At 40.6% G+C, this 21,283-nt stretch overlaps 1 protein-coding gene across 12 annotated transcripts in view; it reads left to right on the top strand.

The window, feature by feature from the left end:
* Positions 1-21,283, top strand: part of MAPK10 (mitogen-activated protein kinase 10) — a 163,314-nt gene that overhangs the window by 57,338 nt on the left and 84,693 nt on the right. For 4 of the 12 annotated variants that reach the window (XM_074589160.1, XM_074589150.1, XM_074589155.1 and 1 more), the window contains exon 3: positions 1,399-1,556. The exons of 6 other annotated variants lie outside the window; for them this stretch is intronic. The gene's annotated coding sequence lies outside the window, so the exon portion shown is untranslated. The remainder of the gene's footprint in view (positions 1-1,398; positions 1,557-21,283) is intronic. 2 more of the 12 variants (XM_074589153.1, XM_074589156.1) reach the window with 1 other exon arrangement.

The raw sequence follows: 21,283 nt of genomic DNA, 5'->3' as shown, positions 1-21,283 counted from the left end.
AACAAGTTATAAAAATATCTGTCAGAAATAATTACAGTTGATCCTGCTGTTGGGTAGGAATATAGACTGGATAATTTAGTGGTGTCACCTTCAGCAATATTTTCTATAGCTCTGGTACTAGTCATACCAGAATTTAACTCAAAACAGTCAGAAAAGCCTAAAAGCACGTGTAAGGAAAAAACAGGGAAAGGAAAAGTTAATAATCTTGTATTCTTGGCTTTGCACAGTGGTTTGTGACAGGGACTTATTCTTCCATGACTATGCAGAAAGCAGACTATGCTCATGGATACTGTTTTTGAAGATTTGGGGGCTTTTGAATGTACAAGTGTTTCCCTGTTTTTTCACTAACACCTAAGGATGTCTTAAAGACCTCAAACAGCTGTTTGTTCCTTTTAAGGTTTATACCTTAAATCAGATGTGGCATACAGTTCAACCCTTTGTAGAAGACTAAGGGTATATGGAGGTAAATATGCCGTATGGTTGTCTGAAGTGCATATTTTGCCAAGTTGTCTGTAAGAGTGACTTTTAAGCAGGCTGCAGACTAAGTTAATGGGAGAAGTTGCAAAGCTGTTGGTTGCCGTTGCCCTCTGCTCCCCTGTTCCCTAGATTATAAAACGTTACAATTGTTCAGGGCAGCAAGGCAAAAAGAAAGACGAAATGTATAGTTTGCAGAACCAAAAAAAGGTAGGTTTGTAAACAGCTATTGTAATTTCATGGGTTTTGTAGGAATTTAAGTGTCAGTATTATTTTTAAAGAGCAGACAACAATACATCTTTCTAATGTACCCTTTCCTCACTGATACACAGTTGATAAGATTTCATTGATTGCCTCTGTTAAATTTCTGCTCTTGAGTATTTCAACACTGATGTTCTGGGGGTTTTACTTTACCTTTCCTCATGTTTCTTTATTTCTCCAAATAAGAAATTTTCCCTTTCCTGTAAGCCTTCAGTACTGTGCAGGAAGATGATTCAGGATGTGGACTTCTTATTCTTGTATAATGGCACGTTTAAGGAATAACGTATTGCTTGTTTATTTGCCCTTTGAACTGTTCTCTGTATCCAAAAGTCCACAGCTACAGAAATGTTCTCTACCTGGAGGTGAACAAGACATTGCATTCATTAACTATCGCAATGCATGGTAGTGACCTCTAGGCTTTTTTAATCCAACAGAGTATACCAGTGTGTGACAATACTGACATTAGAGAGGCCGCAGGGGGTTTGAAGGAAACCAGCTAGTTTAATGAGAGAAAATGGACCACTCAGTGTCCCTTGCTCAAGTTATCTGTGCTGTTTTGAATTGGAGCATGCTAAAATGGAACAAATGGTCACAAAATGCGCTAACTGTCCCAACTCAGACCCAGGCTTCCTTAACCCTCCGTGTCTTTAACTTCTTTGACAGCTGTCTTCTACTGGAACAGAGGGGGAAACTTGGCGAGGCCACATCTGTTAAGCAGTGGTCCCCAGATTTGCAGCTCTCCTGGGGAAGACCTCAGAACAATTGCAAGTGCGTCACCTGGATAAAATGTAAAACTTTGCTGTCAGACTATCCTATCCCTGGTAAGGCATCTGGGGCCACCTAATTACTGATGAAAACAAGCTTAGTTAAAAAGGAAAATCCATGCAAAAGAAGTGAACTACTATAGATGTTACATGTTTGTGAAATGTTCGTATTGCACTGCGATGAGTGTACTGTAAAAACGCAGACAAATAGGAGGAGAATCAGTTCAGGAAAAGAAACACTTTCTTAGGGGTGTTTTGTAATTTGTTTTTTGCAGCTATAGTTTGTAGTCTGCTCCCTGTGAGGGAGAACGATTGTGACCAAAGCCTTCATTTATGAAAAATGCCTGTGAGCGTTACAGACAGAACTAATTTTGATTTGACCAGTCAATGAACCTTTGAAAAAACATTGAATGAGTATGATGTTTTGCATGATAACTCTAAGCATGGACAGGGTGTGCGTGAGGTAGGCTGTATTCTGTAGACATGACCTATTTAGCTGTGTATCTTACTGTGAAGTTTCACTTCTAAATCTAAGTCCAGTATTACTTCGATTCTGTGAGCGTGACTCTGCAGCTGTGGATCATATGCAAAGCCTTACACACATTTACCTCAGTGGGCTAGAGGACATTGCACATGCTGGGATTTCCTTTAGGCCTGTATTTAAATTTTTGCAAAATCAAGATCTCGATGCACTTGTAATATTCTTCTCTGTGTAGCACAGATGTGTAGTATTATAATACAAAAATAATATAATAATAGTGTAAATGGTAATATAAAAGATGATTTAGCAGTACCTGGTACAATGTGACTATTCTTAGTTCATCTTGAAGTGCCTGTACATTAATATAACAATGATTAATCACGATAATGTGCTAACACACTAACAAGGACTAAAGATAGTTCTGAATGACATTCTGTGTTAAATTCATTTGCCAAGTAATGCCGAGAAGCGCTGCAGAAAATCACAAGGCATTCTTGTATCTTATGTAGCTTTATTTTTTTTTTAACTTGGTGGATGTGGGGTTTTTTTGTTTTAACTTGTTTGGTTGGGTTTTTTTGTTTAACTTTGATAAACATAGCCAAATAAGTTCATAATACAGCAAGACCAGGTAAACTTAGCTTCCTAGGTGCTAGCCCTACTGGAGTTGTAACTGTTGGCTGCATGTTAAGCAAATGCATGGGAAATAGGAATAAATGAGACACTTCCATTCTTGTGTCCCCAGTACATCATTTTAAGATGATCTGCCATTAAATGGATCCTGGGCAGGCTGGATTGATGGGCCGAGACCAATGGTATGAGGTTCAACAAGGCCAAGTGCTGGGTCCTGCACTTGGGTCACAACAACCCCATGCAGCACTACAGGCTTGGGGAAGAGTGGCTGGAGAGCTGCCTGGCAAAAAAAGACCTCTAGTGTATTGATGACAACTTTTTGACACAGGTGGTGCAGGAGCCAACAAGGAGAGGAGTACTACTGGACCTAGTACTGACAAACACAGAGGGACTGGTGGAGGACGTTAAGGTTGAGGGCAGCCTTGGCTGTAGTGATCATCAGAAGATAGAGTTCAGGATCATGGGTAGTATGCACAAAACAACAACAAGTAGGATTGCAGCCTTGGACTTCAGGAGGGCTAACTTTGACCTCTTCAAGAAACTACTTGGAGAAATCCCGTGGGCTAGGGCTCTGGAAGGTAGGGGGCCCAAGAGAGCTGGTTGATATTCAGATTTCACTTTCTCCAAGCTCAGGATCGGTGCATCCCTAAGAGCAAGAAATCAGGCAAGGGACACAGGAGACCTGCGTGGTTGAGCAGGGAGCTTCTGAAAAAGCTCAATTGGAAGAAGGAAGTTTACAGCACGTGGAAGAAGGGGCCGACCGCTTGGAAAGACTACAAGAATGCTGCCAGAGCGTGCAGGGATGAAATGAGGAAAGCCAAGGCCTCCTTGGAATTAAACCTGTCAAGGGATGTCAAGGTCAACAGGAAGGGCTTCTTCAAGTATATTGGAAGCAAAAGGAAAACTAGAGAAAATGTGGGCCCGCTGTTGAATGAGACAGAAGCCATGGTGACAGAGGATGCGGAGAAGGCGGAGTTACTTGAATGTCATCTTTGCTTTGGTCTTTACTGCTCAGGTCAGCCCTCAGGAGTTCCCAGACTTTGGAGAAAGTAACAGGGAAAGTCTGGACGAAGGAAGACTTCCCCTTGGTTGAGGAGGATCAAGTTAGAGATCAATTAAGTAAACTGGATATCCACAAGTCCATGGCTCCTGATGGCATGCACCTGAGAGTGCTGAGGGAGCTTGCGGAAGTCACTGCTGGGCCGCTCTCCATCATCTTTGAAAGGTCCTGGAGAAGAGGTGAGGTGCCTGAAGACTGGAGGAAAGCCAATGTCACACCAGTCTTCAAAAAGGGCAAGGAGGAGGACCCAGGAAACTACAGGCCGGTCAGCCTCACCTCCATCCCTGGAAAGATGATGGAACAGCTTGTTCTGGGTGTCATCTAAAGGCATGTGGAGGAAAAGAAAGCTATCGGAAGTAGTCAACACGAATTGATCAAGGGGAAATGGTGTCTGACTAAACTGATAGCCTTCTATGATGGAATGACAGGATGGATAGATGAGGGGAGGGCAGTGGATGTTGTCTGCCTCGACTTCAGCAAGGCTTTCGACATGGTCTCCCACAGCATCCTCATAGTGAAGCTTAGGAAGTGTTGGTTAAATCAACGGACAGTGGCATGGATTGAAAACTAGTTGAAAGATAGAGCTCAGAGGGTCATGATTAGTGGCACAGAGTCTAGTTGGAGGTCAGTGACGAGTCGTGTTCCCCAGGGGTCAGTACTGGGTCCAGTCCTCTTCAATATATCCATCAATGACCTGGATGAAAGGATAGAGTGCACCCTCAGCAAGTTTGCTGATGATGCAAAACTGGGAGGGGTGGCTGACACACCAGAAGGCCATGCTGCCATACAGAGAGACCTAGACAGGCTGGAGAGTTGGGTGGAGAGAAACCTTATGAAATTCAATAAGGGCAAGTGTAGGGTGCTGCACCTGGGGAGGAATAACCCCATGCACCCATACAAGGTTGGGGGCTGACCTGCTGGAGAGCAGCTCAGCTGAGAGAGACCTGGGAATCCTGGGGGACAACAGGATGACCATGAGCCAGCAATGTGCCCTTGGGGCCAAGAAGGCCAACGGCATCCTGGTGCATCAAGAAGAGTGTGGCAAGCAGATTGAGGGAGGTCACCCTCCCCCTCTACTCTGCCCTGGTGAGGCCACATCTGGAGTCCTTTGTCCAGTTCTGGGCTCCCCAGTTCAAGAAAGACAGGGAGCTATTGGAGAGGGTACAGCAAAGGGGCTATCGAGACAATTAGGGGACTGGAGCACCTCTCTTATGAAGAAAGGCTGAAGGTTTTGGGTCTTTTTAGTGTGGAAAAGAGACAATTGAGGGGGAATCTTACCAGTGCTTACAAATACCCAAAGGGTGGGTGTCAGGAGGATGGGGCCAGGCTCTTTGCAGTGGTGCCCAGCAACAGGACAAGGGGTAATGGGCACAAACTTGAACATAGGAAGTTCCATCTCAACGTGAGGAGGAACTTCTTTACTTTGAGGGTGGCAGAGCCCTGGCACAGGCTGCCCAGAGAGGTGGTGGAGTCTCCATCTCTGGAGACATTCAAAACCGACCTGGACGCGTTCCTGTGCAACCTGCTCTGGGTGACCCTGCTCTGGCAGGGGGGTTGGACTAGATGATCCCCAGAGGTCCCTTCCAACCCCTACCATTCTGTGACCTGTGGATGTTGGTCAACTGCCAGCTGAATATGAGCCAGCAGTGTGCCCAGGTGGCCAAGAAGGCCAACAGCCTGTATCAGGAATAGTGTGGTGAGTGGGACTAGGGAAGGGATCATCCCCTTGTACCTGGTACTGGTAAGGCCCCGCCTCAAGTACTGTGTCCAGTTTTGGGCCCCTCACTACAAAAAAGACATTGAGGTGCTGGAGCATGTCTGAAGAAGGGCAACAAAGCTGGTGAGGGGTCTGGAGAATAAGTCTTATGAGGAGAGGCTGAGGAAACTGCGGTTGTTTAGTCTAGAGAAAAGGAGGCTGAAGGGGAACCTTATTGCTGTCTACAACTACCTGAAAGGAGGTTGTAGAGAGGTGGGGGTCAGCCTCTTCTCCCAAGTAACAGGCAATAGGACAAGAGGAAACGGCCTCAAGTTGTGCCAGCGGAGATTCAGATTGGATATTACAAAAATTTTTTTACACTGAAAGGATTATTAAGCATTGGAACAGACTGCCCAGGGAAGTGGTTGAGGCACCATCTCTGGAGGTATTTAAAAGACGGGTAGACATAGTGCTTGGAGATATGGTTTAGTGATGGTTTTTGTCAGAGTTAGGTTGATGGTTGCACTAGATGATCTGAAAGATCCCTTCCAACCTAGGTAATTCTAAAAAAAAGCAGGTAATTCTCTGAAAATTTAGGCCTTCCTCTTTGCCATGCCCTGGAGAATGGAGTAGTGACGACAAAGAGGGTCAAGGGAGACATGGAATGATTGATAAAAGGTGTTTCTACTGACGCGGGAGTGGGGGGAAGGTTACTTTTATAGCCACACTTACAAGTGCTTTAAAGGCTCCTTGTGCTTCAGAAATGTCATATTCCTTTTCCTGTTTCCCAACATCATTCACAAATTTCTGCTCAGGCCAACTTAAAACTCCCCGCTACTCAAAAGAATATGGAGTCTGTTATTATTCATGCATCCATATGATTTCAGGCCAAAATCCAGAAAGATGTCCTAGAAAAAAATATATGTTAGAAAGTAAAAAAAAAAAAAAAAAAAAAAAAGAAAAAAAAAACCAAACCAAAACAAACCAAAAATCCAAAAGATGATGAAAACATACTAGGGGTTACAGATAAATAGATCAGTTTATTCAGCTGCTCAATTCTACACTCCAAAATGTTTACATTCAAAAATGAAATACAAAAAAGAAAGCACTTGGCTATGCAAGCAAAATTGGACTTTGATCCTTTGTTTCTGAGGCAGCTGTCAGAAGTATGGTTTTCAGTGAAACCTATTCTTAACTTTTGTTTTAGGAATTTGACATATCTTATATTAGCTTTCAGTGGTGCTTTCAGTAGGTGGATTAAAACCAGGCACACAGGCCACTATTCCTGACTGAGGGGACATGTCATTTATTTTGATGGTGCCTTGGTTTTATTATCTGTAAATGTGTGTGAAAGAGCTCTTGAGGAGTGTTGTAAACCTGTTTACCTGTTTTTGTAAAATATTTAGCTCCTACTTTTGCTTAGCACACTGTACTTTGTTGGGGAGGGAAGTCTAAAAGTTTTTTTTTATCATCAGGTTTCCTCCTTGTGGAGTATCACTGAACCTGTCTCTTACTGATTTTGCTGAAAAAGCAGTAAACAGTCAATTACCTAGGAAATACATGAACTATGCACATTGTTGCAAAGGGTTTATGGAAAGTATGCTCTGATCTGTAGTCTACAGGAGGCTGGAAACCATGTGAAGCAAATTTCTAGTCTAAATTCAGGTGTTTTTTGTGGACAGTGAGTCATTTTTGTGTGAAGCAGCTTCATGACATTCATTGGTGTGTTGCAGTAGTTCGTGCTACCACTCTGAATTGGAGAAGAGAAATCAGTCAGCTGTCTCATAGCAGGGTAATTCCTTGCAAATGATGTCGGGTCAGTTGGATTTAAGTTGATTTATCTTATATGCATCTTCTATGGGAGCTGGAAATGATATCAGAAAATATGCAGGGACAGTCATATCTGATTCTCTGGGCATCTGATTTTGTTTAAGAAGCAGGGCTTAAACTTATTTATGATACAGGAAATTTGTGTCCTTCAGTGCATTTTTTCAGCTTGGCATTGAAAAGTAGACAGCAAAGCTTGTGCTTATATTCTGAACTCATGGCCTTCGTGAGGTTCAAGAGAACAAGAAATAATGGAATTTCCTAACCTTCTGGAAATAGGAACAGAGAAAGGCGGTCTGTCTTAAAATGCTCTATGAAGGCAGTAATGGTAGTGATTTTTGTGCAGGCACAAAAGAGTGTCTTTCTTTTACTCCACCTGTGTCATCGTGGGAGCAGTGGCCACTTGCCTTAGATAAGGGCAGGTGTCTCAATGTCAGCAGCCCATGGACAAGATTGGGGGTCACAGAATGCCAGCTGGTTCACCCAGTAGATGATGTAGTAAACACAGTAGACAGTTGCTCCAGAGGAAACATGGTTTAACTGACTTCAAAGTATCTAGTTCAAATTCCAATTGCAAATTAGGGACAAAGCATAGAGCTTTCTGCAGGCCAACTGACCAGGCATTTATACATGAATTTTTTTTCCTGAATATTTACAAAAAATGTTGATAGGTTGAGCTACTAGGCCCAGTATTTTCCAGGTAGGTACTGAAAGGTTGTTATTGGCACTTCCTATCTGGATTGCAGTGTAGAAATAACCCAATATGAGGGTAAATGACAAGATGAGGGTAAAATGAGGGGACAATGGCAAGAATATGATAAATATGAATGAATTAGGATTGGTGCATGTTATTAGTAGTGTTGACATAATCTCAGCTGCCAGCTCTGTGTAATTAGCAGCAATAAAAGAAACTGTCAGTGATGGATGCTTTTATAACAGTTATCTGGAACTTTAAACTTCATTCACTGTTTCATGTATTCATGTCCAATATAAATTGGTAGTAGTCATTTCTGGAAGTTCTCCTTAGCTTATTTCTCAATTCATGTTTCAGTATTTCTTCAATCTGTCTTCTCTTCAGATAATTTCTTTTGGAAGCAATTATTGCATTTTATGAAGTGACCTAGAAGCTGCTCCTCTTCTGGCATATCATATGTCTTTACAAATTTCTATTAGTTTTTTTTCTCAACGGCTGGTTACTTTCCTAAAATTGCCTGAAACAGCAGTCTCTTTCAGAAAAACATCCATGATATTTGTTGCCTTTCTAAGAAGAAAAATAATGATTTTATTCATAGACTAGGGGAAAGAGTTTGAGGGAATTTATGAACATGCATCTTTTGTTCATCTTGGCGCTGAAATAAATGATCTTAAAGAATTCACATGGAATAGAGTTGTTCTGTGGATAAAAAGTTAATATGGATTTCCTCTCCCCCTGCCCCACTTTGGTAAACTGTTTTTGTATAACTTCAGCAAAAATACTACACCTAACCTTGGGAAGAGGAAGCCTATTATAGCATTTACAAGATGGTGATCAAGCCACAGCCTGTCAAGCGGTCATTTTTGTCCTGTCCATTTTGCTATGTTCACATGCTGGAAATGTTGCTGTATTCTTTTTCTAATGTATTTCCAATTACCTTCTAAATGGCTACTCTTTTTTCTTTTACCATTTCTGATAAACAGTACCAGCTCTTTCTGCCAGACAGCATAGCTTTGGAGTGAAAGGCAGTGAACAGACTGGCAACATTCAGATGGCACAAGCACCTCACAGACCTCTCCGTCATTTTTTTTTTTTTTTTCCAAAGCAGGCTACACGTGAGCATGTATTTTTTGGACTTTGAGGGTTGAGACTCAGAAGTATGTTTAGGAGATATTATTAATTACAGCTTGTTGAAGAAAATGTTGGTAGAAGACTTTTCATTGCAAAAAGTGCTTTTAACAAAATAGAAACATTTGCTTGGGGGGGCAGAAATTAAAGAAAATCAATCAAAGACTAAAAATTTCAATTCATTTGTGTTTTCCTGTAGTCTAAGGAATATTTTTTTTTTTGCTTGAAATTTTGACTTTTAAGGTTTTTTTTCTAGTTTAGAAATATTTTTTAAAGTTTTGGAAATACTGCAGATCGGAAAATGCAGTTCCCATGGCTCTGTTAGTAGTGTGGGAACTTGAATGTACTAGAAAGAGTCACAGTCCATCAGGCTTGAGACGTTTGTCTGGTAGTGTGTAAGAAAAATATTCATATATTTTATAAATACATATTTTCATATGTTTTTTATAATATTCATACCTGTTGAAAAGTCTAGAAGCTAGGAACTGAGTAAGAGCAAAATTACACAAGGAGCTTCTGGCTTCTGCCCAGTTCTGGAAAGGTTTACATTTGTAGCTGAAGTAAAAGCACTAGGAAGTGAACACAGAAACCCTTATGTTTGCTGGTCTGTTGCTCATTCAAATGGCAATTGCTTTCTTGTGGTATATATTCTTTGCCTGCTGCAAGAAAAGAGACAAGTGTGACTTTACTGGCCAACTGCTGTCCCCTGTTGAGCCCTTGATAAAGGCAGCCACCTGAAAAACATTAGAACCCTGAAAACTTAATCTAAAACTCTGGAGCCCTGGCATATGACCAAGTTCTAAATTTTTCATTCATGTTTACATTTCTAGTTTAGCAGAGTGAATGCCAGTGCTCCAGTGGAATTGTGCAAGGGCTGTGTTATGCTTTATGAGCACAGACTTCCACTGAGGCTAATGGGAAGCTGCACTGTCCTCATGGGAGTTCTAGGAAACATTTATGCCTTGGGCCCACACTAAATCACTGAGATTTTCCTCAAACAAAAAGGGCATGTGGGTTTAATACCTCCCTTAAGAGCTTTCTATTCTTTGGATGACCATGTGCATTATCCACACATGTAAGAGATGTGATTATTATTACTGCTGTGTAATACTGATCTGATGGCATAAGCGCATGAAGCTCTACTAAATGTGTAGTGTTTATACTTTCCAAGCTTATAGTCTAACTGGGATGAGTATTAGGCAAATGGGTTAATGATTTATAGGGAGCAGAATTAATCAAGTGTGAAGGGCTGGGCAAAATAATGAGTATTTACATCTCTATTTTGTTGTGAGCCTAAAGAAAGCTTGGCACTATGGACATCAGAAGGTGTTTTAGCTGTGGGGAAGCTCAGCTAATTGAGTCACAGCTGAAGAAGAAGCCAAAAACATTAGAAGAGCAAGCTATGGATTGCAGCATATCTGGATAAATATGTAAGAAGGTGCTACATGGAAGAGCTTGAGCATTACTCTTGCTCTTACAATTAGGCAGTCAAAAGTAGAATAAAGTTGTGTTCTTGAACTTCTTAAATTCTTTAGTAAAAGTAACTCACGTAAAATATGTGTTTGCCCTGATCATGGTAATGTATCACTTTGTGGTACCCATCTTGGATCTTACAGTCCAAACTCTTTCAAAGTAATACAAAGGTTTATCATTTAAATTATTCTTTAGTTTTTTTGCTCACTCTTGCTTCCTGTCATTACTCACTGCAGAGCTCTCCTGGTGGCAAAGACTTTCTGAAGGATGCTCAGCTTGCTCTTGCTGGGGTATACCATACCTTATTAATGGCAGTGTTTCGGGGAGAGGAGAAAAGTCCTCGATCCATCTGGTGTACCCGGGTAAATTAAACTGTTCCTGTACTGTCCTTGGCTCACCGGATCAGACATACATACTTGCTGCTGTTCACCCCTTTGCCCAGCTTTGAGGGGAGCTGAGATACAAGAAAGAATACCATTCCTGATGTCTTTTCACATTTGAATTACATTCAGTACCTGTGAAAGTCTTGATTTCATATGAGGTATTCGACCTTGTGTGTTTACATTGATTTTGAAAGACTTTTATCCTTGTCTCTGGACTCTCTGGTTCATCAGCAGAGTCGAGTATTTCTGTCAGCTACATGACAATAGGAGAGGCAGACAATTACCTGTTTGTCTGAAATATCTACGCTGTATCTCTGCTTTAATGCACTTATAGCATTTCCCTATAACTGTGTGGGTGCCCATGCTTTTAAATGGTGCTGTGTGCCTCTGCCTGGCAGAATCAATTCCAAATTGCTGTTTAACCATAACAGGGAGTATTGTGTTTGCATGGTGAAGTTTTGGTAGCAGGGGGGCTGCAGGGGTGGCTTCCGTGAGAAGCTGCTAGAAACTTCCCCTGTGTCCAATAGAGCCAATGCCAGGCGGCTCCAAGATACACCCACTGCTGGCCAAGGCCAAGCCAATCAGCAACAGCGGTAGGGCCTCTGGGATAGCGTATTAAAGAAGTGGGGAAAAAAACCTGTGCAACACCAGCAACACTCAGAAGAGAGAGGAGTGAGAATATGTGAGAGAAACAACTCTGCAGACACCAAGGTCGGTGAAGGAGAGGAGGTGCTTCAGGCACCAGAGCAGAGATGCCCCTGCAGCCCATGGTGAAGACCATGGTGAGGCAGGCTGTCCTTCTGCAGCCCGTGGAGGTTAGCGGTGGAGCGGATATCCAGCTGCAGCATGAGGACCCTGCGCTGGAGCAGGTGGATGAGTCCGAAGGAGACTGTGACCCCGTGGGAAGCCAGCACTGGAGCAGGCTCCTGAAGGACCTGTGACCTGTGGAAAGGAGCCCACACTGGAGCAGGTTTGCAGGCAGGCCTTGTGACCCTGTGGGGGACCCGTGCTGGAGCGGTTCATGAAGAACGTTGGAGAAGTTTGTGGAGGACTGTCTCCCTTGGGAGGGACCCCACGCTGGAGCAGGGGAAGAGCGTGAGGAGTCCTCCCTCTGAGGAGGGGGTGGCAGAGACAACATGTGATGAACTGACCGCAACCCCCATTCTCCATCCGCCTGTGCCGCTCGGGGGGAGGAGGTAGAGAAAACTGGGAGTAAAGTTAAGCCCCATGAATAAGGGAGGGGTGGGGGGAAGGTGTTTTAAGATTTAGCTTTTATTTCTCATTATCCCGCTCTGATTAGATAGGTAATAAATTAAATTAATTTTCCCCAAGTCAAGCCTGTTTTTGCCCATGACGGTAATTGCTGACTGAACTCCCTGTCCTTATTTCGACACATGAGCCTTTCGTTATATTTTCTCTCCCCTGTCCAGCTGAGGAGGGGAGTGATAGAGCGGTTTCGTGGGCACCTGGCATCCAGCCAGGGTCAACCCACCACATTTCCCTATGGCCAGAAAGATGTGTGGGCTAGTGTCTCTGTGTCTTCATGGTGATGAGGAGGACAAAATTACAAACCAGCCTGTTTTGCTTTCCATTTTCTCTTTTCCCAAACTGTTTGTGTGGAAAATTGCCGAGTTGGCATCTTTGGTTCCTTTCTTCTTACCAAAGCTCTAGGAGAAGCTCTTTGGCTAAAAGGAGTATGCCTCTTTTTGGTTAAAAGGAGCATGCATGTAAAGGCACCTCTGCCCTTACACCTTCAGCTTAGTTTGCAGTCATGTGAAGAACGGTTTTTACAGTGTTACTGGAATCTTTATATGATGCCTTCCATTTCAGTACTGTAGAAAATTTCATGTTGCTGTATCAGTTCACCTCCATGAATCACTTTCTCTCTTCCTCTCTCTTTGCTTCTTTTAACAAACAGCTTATGAAAAACTGCATTTAAAATTTTCCATTTGGAATGAATAACACACTTTTCTGAATAGATAGTGTCTGATGTAAAAGTTTAATCCCTGACTCCCTTAAATCAGTGAATCCTTTGCCACTTAGCCAAGTAGGACCCAACATGTCTTTACACCCTCTCCATGTTCTGTTGTGTATCTCCAAGGATCTGATGTGATGGACACTCAAAAAGAGAGAGGGAACAATTTCCTTTCAGGAAGTGAAATTGGGAAATGTAAGTAGAAAAATAGGTCTGCAATTGCAACTAGAGAAGAACGTGATAGCCCATGAAAATGCAATGTCTTTCATGCTGTAATGTTTCTATTTACTACAAAAAGATAACAACTTCAGGAAAGTATTTTGCAGCAGAGTTATCTTTTTTTCAGTGTTGCTATTTTAGCTTCACCTGAGTTGTTTTGTGCCACATGGTACAGGAAAGTAGGCTAAATTTGTCACGTATAATTCCTGGTGGCAATTTCACACTTGGGAAAAGAACCAAAGCTAGGTTTATTTTCATGCACAATTCTGAGTGTGCTACATCCCAGCTCCCTGAATTCCATGCCCATTGAAATAGACTGCTAGGCCCTCTGCGATGGTCAGTGTTCTGTGGGGTAATATTTGAAGTAAGCCAGCATCCCAGGCTAATGGAGACTGGCCATGGGGTCCACACTCTTCCCCACTATCTCTGGTCCCAGTTCCTTTATTTAATCCTTGACAGCCTATTAAAAATGGAAGAACTTTGAAACAGAGAGAGATTCTAAATACATCTCCTGAAATGGCAGAGGCTTGAAAAGGCTACTTTAGTACATACAACAGAGATGCAAAGTTTCTGTTACAGCAAAGCTAGAATATGGGAGTGCTCTGGCTGTCCTGTTTGTATCTGCTTCTCATGGTCTCTCACAGAAGATTCACAGCTAAGTATAAGAATCCGCAAATAACCATATAGGATATTATCTGCACAGTAGGTCTCAAATAGGAGGACCCTACTTGAAGTCCTAAACCAGAACATCTTATTTGCCGTAACCATTAGCTATTATAAATCTGGATAGCTTTGCTTTTCATGTAAGGCTCAAATTCTTCTATTCAATTTCTGGCCTTGCTGCACTTTCTGCAACAATAAATCAGTTGCTTGGTCTAAAAGGAAATTTACATTTACTTACCATCTTTGAAATTCTCACCCTCTGACTTCATCAAAGTCGCTTTGTTCCAATGCTACAGAACAAAGAAAACAAATTTTTTTTTACTTTCTTGTGGCAGTTAACCTTTATGTTTTAATGTGCCGTTCCTTGTTTCGCTTGTATACAAGTACCTAACAGGAACATGACTTGGTTTTTATCACTCCTTACCTGTCAAGTGGAAGTTCACAAATTTATAAATTTTTTTCTAATGTGTTAGTTTGTGGTCGTCTGTATAACAGTTAACTAACAATAACCTTCACGATTCTGTATCTTTGCATTAATCAGATACTGTATTTCTGGTTTTGCTTATGGGAAAACAAATGACACTGCTGCAGCAATACCACTCAGCAGCACAAGGTATGTTTTCTTTAAATAGTTCTCCTCTCATTGATTCATCAGACCCTAGAACTTTAGTTGTATTCACTGGATATATAATTATCATTATTATTCCTTGTAGTAATAGATATTATTTCTTTTTGTTTTGTTTTTGGTCCTGCTGCTAAATATAGTAAGCTAAGTTTTTTCCAAATCGTGTGGCAGGCATGGGGAAGTTGGGCATTGGTGAAAGCGTAGGTGCTGCACTTCAGTTCTTGCGTAGTTAAGGGCTCGATTAATGCAGGAACTTCATGGCCAAATCTGATGTAGCCCTTAAGGAGAAGTGCCTGCTTGGAGGAGGGAAAACAAACCTACATGGGATAAGTAGAACACAGTGATTGTAGTATCAGTGTACATGTGCTACATCTAATGTATGCAGACAGCCACGGAAGCTAAAGGAGAAAACATTGTGCAGGTTTGTGCATCAGCTTCTAGGCTGAAAATCATTCTGTATTAGTATTTTATCACAAAGCTAATTATCCTTTGAAAAACTTTTACCCAGCATTAACTACAACTAGTTTGGAGCAAGGAAACACCCACTTTTGCTGGGTTTGTATCCTGGCTGACTCAAAGGGAGTCTTGGTTTCTTTAGCCTTTCTGTGCTAGCGTGATATACATTCTAAATAACAGCAGAATAGGTAAATGCATATAGTCCAGCAGCAAGCTGTTATTTCCAGTCTTGCATCATATTAAATTTAATTATTGATCATCAGAAACACGGGGCCTCTTCTTACTCCATTGAGAATTTTTTTCTCATATATTTAGAGTTTTAATCAACACAACCCAGAAGGTATCAAAATATTTTCTGTGTTTTCTTAAACAAGATGCAACTGCCATTTGATATTAACAGTTTGCATTGATTTTGCAGTAAATCCCACTTGCATCCCTGAGATGAGTAGTTCTAGTAGCATTTTTGTTACGGGAATAATTAAAATTTACAAATGCTAAAGCTTAGGAGGGGGAAAAGCTTTGCAGAAGGGAAGGAATCTGGATTGTAGTTGTTTGAGAAATAAGCTGTTTTGTAGCTGCAGAATTTACAGTGTAATCTGCTCATGGCCACAGGCTTGTACTCCAGAACTAAGCCTCTTACATTTTTTAGAGTAATAGTATTTTTATTTGTGTAGCTACGTATTAATATGTAAATACAAAACAAAGGTGGGGATTGAGCATCCTGACTTTGCAAACAACTGAAGCAACTGTCCTTGCTTTGAGCAGAGAGGTTGGATAAAGATCCCTTCCAGTGTGAGTGGTACTGTGATTCTATTTCTGAATAACTATGAAGTGTAAATTGTCCGGCTTGTTTCTGTGAGATCGTTACCTCAATTTTTTGTCTGTTTGTTTGGGAGTTTTTTTGGTGGTTTGGGGTTTTTTTGGTTCTTTTTGTTTGTTGGGTTTTGTTGGGTTTGGTTTTTTTTACCAGAAAGAGAAAGCAGATGAAAATCAAATGCCGGAATAGAAAAAATGCAGGGGAAAAAAATAATCTTGTTTTTACCATTGTGGTAAAGGTTGTGGTAAAGGTTGTTATTTTATTGTAGACAAGTAGTAAGCGTTTTACTGTGCTCAGCTCTTTCCAATTGGTTTTTCTTCATTTTTTGGTGACAATAGTAGCCATGGTCTTGCACACTTAGCAGTGGAGGTTCATCCTGTGCAAATTCAGAGCTGCTTACAACATAAAAGTCTAACCTAATGCCTCTAGGAAGTGGCTAGATTTTCTTTTCTCTTTGAATTTGCATCAGAGAATGAAGATATTCAGCTACAAATGAAAAGATTATATGATTGTGACAACTCATAATCTTTGACTCATAAACTTTGACTAATTAATCTGCTGCAGCATCTCACAAGAGCAGTTTCTTTGATAGTACCTGTTTGTAAATGTACATATTACTTAGGTACGTGATATCTTGGACTGTTATAACTTGGGCATTTACACCAGGTATTGTTAAGTACAGAAATCTGACTCATAGTAATTGACTTGAGAATACACAAGAAGCTGGTAGCAAGGCCAGACTTGGAGCTCATCTGTTTCTGTCCTCTGCATGTGAGCTGTGACCATTAGGGCAACCTACTTATTAGTCCCCTATCCTTTCAGTTTGTATGCTTTTTTTTCCTTTCATATGTATTTCCTCCGAAAGCCTTTTCCTAAATTATTTCTTTACCACTCTCTTTTTCTCTTCCAGCAGTTCAGTTTTAAAGCTGCTTGCATGACTTGTGAATTTTTACATGTCATCACTTCTCATCCTAGTGGAAGATAATCTGTTTCTGGTGGGATTTAACCTTAATAGTTACCCTATTCACACAATTGCTTTCCCCAGTTATTCAAAAAATAATTAAAATGAGAGCATAGACACAACAGAAAAACACTATTTCTCAGTAGAGGCACTTTCTTTGTCTATTGTTAATCCACTTGCAAATTTCAGTTCATATGTATCCTCTGTCTGGTCTTAAACCTTCTTGCCAAGCAGTGGGTCTCATTGAAGCTGATACAGAAAATGTTGTGTTGTTGCAGTGCTCTAAATTAGATGTGGAAAAAAACTAAGTTCTATAAATATTACTGAAAAGCCGGAAGGTCTGGTCTTTGAAGACCAATTTGATAGGGTATTTGGACACAATATCCAATCATAACTGGCAGCAATTATATGAAAAATTTGGGCAGATAGCAGCCCTTCTTTCCTGATCCAGCCTGTTAAAGAAGAGAGAGCCCCTATCTATAGGAGTCTGGGGGTCAGAAATTACTGTTTTCTCCCAGTGTGTTTTCTCACGCTATGTGACATTGGTCAGGACTTCATTCTTTCATACATTCAGGATACAAAGATGCGAAATGGAAGGATGCAGTATACTGATAATATTCTGTAACTTCTTTATTTTTCTCTTTGTTATTTATACCCGTGTGTGTATATATATATATAAATAAATATATATATACTCTGCCATATATATATATGGCAGAGCAGCCAAATTTTGGTAAAGGAAAAATACAGTTACAGGAGTGAGAGCATTACTTAAAGCTTCAGAGAAGTGATAAGCCACTGTGATGAGAGTATATCTTTTCAGATGAAGGAGAGAGGAATTCCAGTACTGGAAATGCATGAAATGATTCAAAGACATTTTCAAAACAGGAAGCATTAATAATTCATAAATGTTAATCTTTGAACATTAGTGTTTTTCAAGAAGGTTTTTAAGTGACAGCTGAATTGATAAATTGCCCCCTCTCACTGAAGTGGGGCAGGATTTTTTTTTTAAATAACTTTAAATTGTTGTGCTATTTCATTCATTTTTTTCATGCTCTGGGTCTTTCTGCTCATGAATGAAATATAATGAGGCAGCAATAAATACTTTAATTAGCCTTTTGTAGCACAAGTATAGAACTACATGCCTGTGAAGATAGAGAGCACATTCACTGTACCTGTTGTGCATATCTGGTGTATTTGGATGGTAATATCAAATAAGCAGAAATTCTGGATTTGGCTCTTAATATGAATATATAGAGAGTTATTGAGTTACTATTGAGTTGATGGGACTGGGAATAGATTATAGCATATTATTTGGGGATCTACTATGATTCTGTTAAAACTTTCTAGTTTGTAGCCATACTGTTTATGGTATCTTCAGCTGCTATTTGATTTCTCTTAAAATTGGAACTCATACTGTTTAATAATTATTTTTTTTCCACACAGGGATATTTTTCAAATTAGGATTTGAAGGATTAGTTTCCAATTATTTTTTTTGTGGTAGGACATGTAAATACCTCTCAGAGTACAGCCTCAGGAGCGTGGGAGGTGGTAAGAACACCACCAGGGCTAGTTTGGGACTTGATTGATTTCAGTGGCAGCAACACTTGTTTAAATACATGTCAAACAGCTGCTGCAGCTTTTCTCATCAAGAACCTTGTTTCAACCCTGGATCGGTGTATGTGACATAGATGATTTTGCTGTGGGGTGAGGTGAAGAGTCCTACCTGCCTAGGCTGTGATGAAGAAAGCAGTATCGCAGGAGGGCAGTTGGCTCCTTCGTCTCTCTGAATTAAAAAGTTATATGGAACTTTCCCGAGGCTCCACATTTGTTTTCTGAATTGTCACAAAAAAAGGTTTAAATATGCTTTGACAGGCCAAGGCAGTATCCATTGGGCATGAGGGATTTGCCTGTTGATTAGGAGACATGGGCATGAGAAACCATCATGGCAATATTTTCTGAAAAGAAAGTGACTGTGATGCTTTCTCCAGACAAGAGAGCTTGTTCAGTTGCAGCTAGAGAAGCAGCTTAGAGGCAACATGGTGGGTGCAAGTGCTGAGACTCTCCTTGGACCAGTACAGCAATGGTTCAGGCCCCTCAGGCTCAAAGTTTGCATCTATTGGGCCAAAGGCAAACACAGGCTCTCCATTCATAATTCAGAAGCCAATTATGTGAACAATAGTGCAGTCTGGGAAGAAAAACAAGGCTCCCTAGGTCAAAAGACTGGTTGCCAAATTGTCCAGACATTCACTGGGTACCAACATAGTATAGCTTTGAGGGTGAGGAAAGAATTCAAGGATGAGCTGAAAGATTTACTGCAGGAGGTTATATTTGAGAACTACAGTTACTATTGTTTTCTAGTTTGCTTTGTCTACTGTCATTGCGTGATTTCCTCTCTGCTCTCAGTAATTATACTAATAGTATTGATTTAATCCTTTCAGTCTTCAAAGAGCTGTTTGAATAATAATGAGATAATCCTCCTGACTCCTGGAGAGAAAGATAAGCATTATTAAAAATAAACAGTCCTTCTCTAGAAAAGGCAGATTTGGGGGCAGCACTGAAGGGAAGGGGAAGATCAGGCCTGAAACTGGGGCAGTCATTAGCCCACGTTCTGTTTGGAAGAGTAGCTGTTGATAAGGGAGGAGGAGTGGAGTGAAGAAGAGGATGGCAAAGCAGCAGGCCAGGCAGAGGCCACGCCTCTGGTGGTATCTTCAGAGTCCCAGGCAGCAGTTCACTTTGGGGCTATGCCACTGTACAGCTCAGAGGATTTTCAGGATTTTCTTATTCTTGCCTTCATGCCTACTTTCCTCCTCCTATTTTAGCGCCTCCTAGTTTTTTCTTGCCTGAAAGTAGGCTGAGACTTGTATGTTTTTACAGGTTCTGGCATACCGATGCCTTGATCCTGATGAAAATTTTGTTCTGTAGACAGGTTTTCTCCCTGTGATGCTATTGTAATCTCTGGCTTCCCAGAGGGATGCCAGCCTGGGTTATTACGAGGTGTTTTGTTGTATCAGCACTGTTCCGTTCTCCCAGTTCTTCCCACCCTAGGCGATTTTGCTCAAGGTTGAAAAGATAAGGCGTCAGAAGTAGGGTAAAGAAATATCGGATGCTTATGCTCTCACCCAAAACTCAGATCCCTAGTGAGTGATGCCATTTGTCTGTAGCTTCTTGTTTTATAACTGTTTTATGTTGTGACACAATTATCTCAGCATCAGGCAGGTTCTTTATTTGCTTTACACTGACACTTCTACAACGTCTCTAGTGACGTGGTGTCAGCTAGCACCAGAGGAGGTATGATCAAAGGTATTTACGCAGTTGAGTGTGAATGTATTTCCTGCATGAAGAAATTAGAAGTTACATACATGTGTGATTACTTAGAGGGCACTGAAGAGAATCTTGTATGAATTCAATATAGGAAGACACGCACTATGTAAAACATGAACTCAAATCTATTTTACCCTGGGTATACAGTCTTACAGACCTCTGTGCTACAGCAAGGTGTTCTCATTCCTGGTGTACAATTGGAGGAGCTCAGCTCTGTAGTGATTCATTTGATATATCTCATGTACAGACAAATATGAGTATTGATCTAGGCCATTAAAACATATCATACTTCTATTATTTTATAAGCAGTAACTGCATACAAGGACAACATAATAAATTATAAAATGTATTCCAGTTCATAAAATTCACCAGTCTGTTGCTCTGCCCAGGGTGACTATTAACAGTTACAGTCACTCCTGTGGAAAGTGGAGGAGCTGTGTATGAATGCATATGTAGGAGCTATGTAATAATGCATATATAATACAAAGTGTGTCTTCTCAGTAAACCGTTGCATCAAATTCAGTGAAGAATCAAATTTCCCCAATTTCCTTCCCTTCCTTTCTTCACTTTCCACTATTAAACTTTGTCTTGAATGTCATATGTTATGACTAATGACATTTCAATCATTGATTATTATAGCAATATGATGTATTCAGCCAATAGGATTTCATAGTGTATATATCTGCAACATGAGAGTGTAATTATCTGCTAGCTTTCCAGAAATCACTAGCAATATGACTAATGTTAAAAGCTTTTTTTATTTCTTTCTTTCTCCTTCTTGTTTTAATATAAATCTTCTGTGGAATGTGATGCTCTAGTAATGACTCACTGGGCAATGAGGCAGCAATCTCAGACACTGTAATGTGAGGCAGAAAAGGTCATGCACTTGCCTTTATAACAGGATTATTCATTCATTCATTAAAAATTAAACACGTGCAAGCACGTGATGCATTCAAGTTGGTAAGTATTAGTGAATACTTTCTTGTAATTTCTTAAATCCTGATCAATCTGTATGAGATGAAAGTTACTCCAAATTAAGTCTTGTCTTATTAGTGGCATTTACCCCTGAAGTAATTTAATTGTTCCTCTTGAAAACAAGCGGCGCAGACGCACATAGTGTTTCAGAATCATGGCTATATCTTAATGGAGTGATGCTTGTGCTTTTTTGGTTGTTAAGTCTTTGGAATGAGCTTATATTTAAAAGAAAAACACAAAGTTCTGTATTATTTATTCCTTTTTAACTAAAAGTTGCTGTTTTTTTAATTGTACTTTTAAAATTTTTTTTCTTTTCTTTTTTTTTTAAATGGAGTTATGCAGCAAAATCAATATGCTCCAAAGTCTCTTGACGTAGCTACCTATTTCAGTTTGATAG

This window comes from Larus michahellis, chromosome 5, assembly GCF_964199755.1.
Source record: "Larus michahellis chromosome 5, bLarMic1.1, whole genome shotgun sequence".
NCBI lineage: Eukaryota > Metazoa > Chordata > Aves > Charadriiformes > Laridae > Larus > Larus michahellis.
Note: the sequence above shows the minus strand (reverse complement) of the source record. Positions and strands in the feature narration are given on the sequence as shown.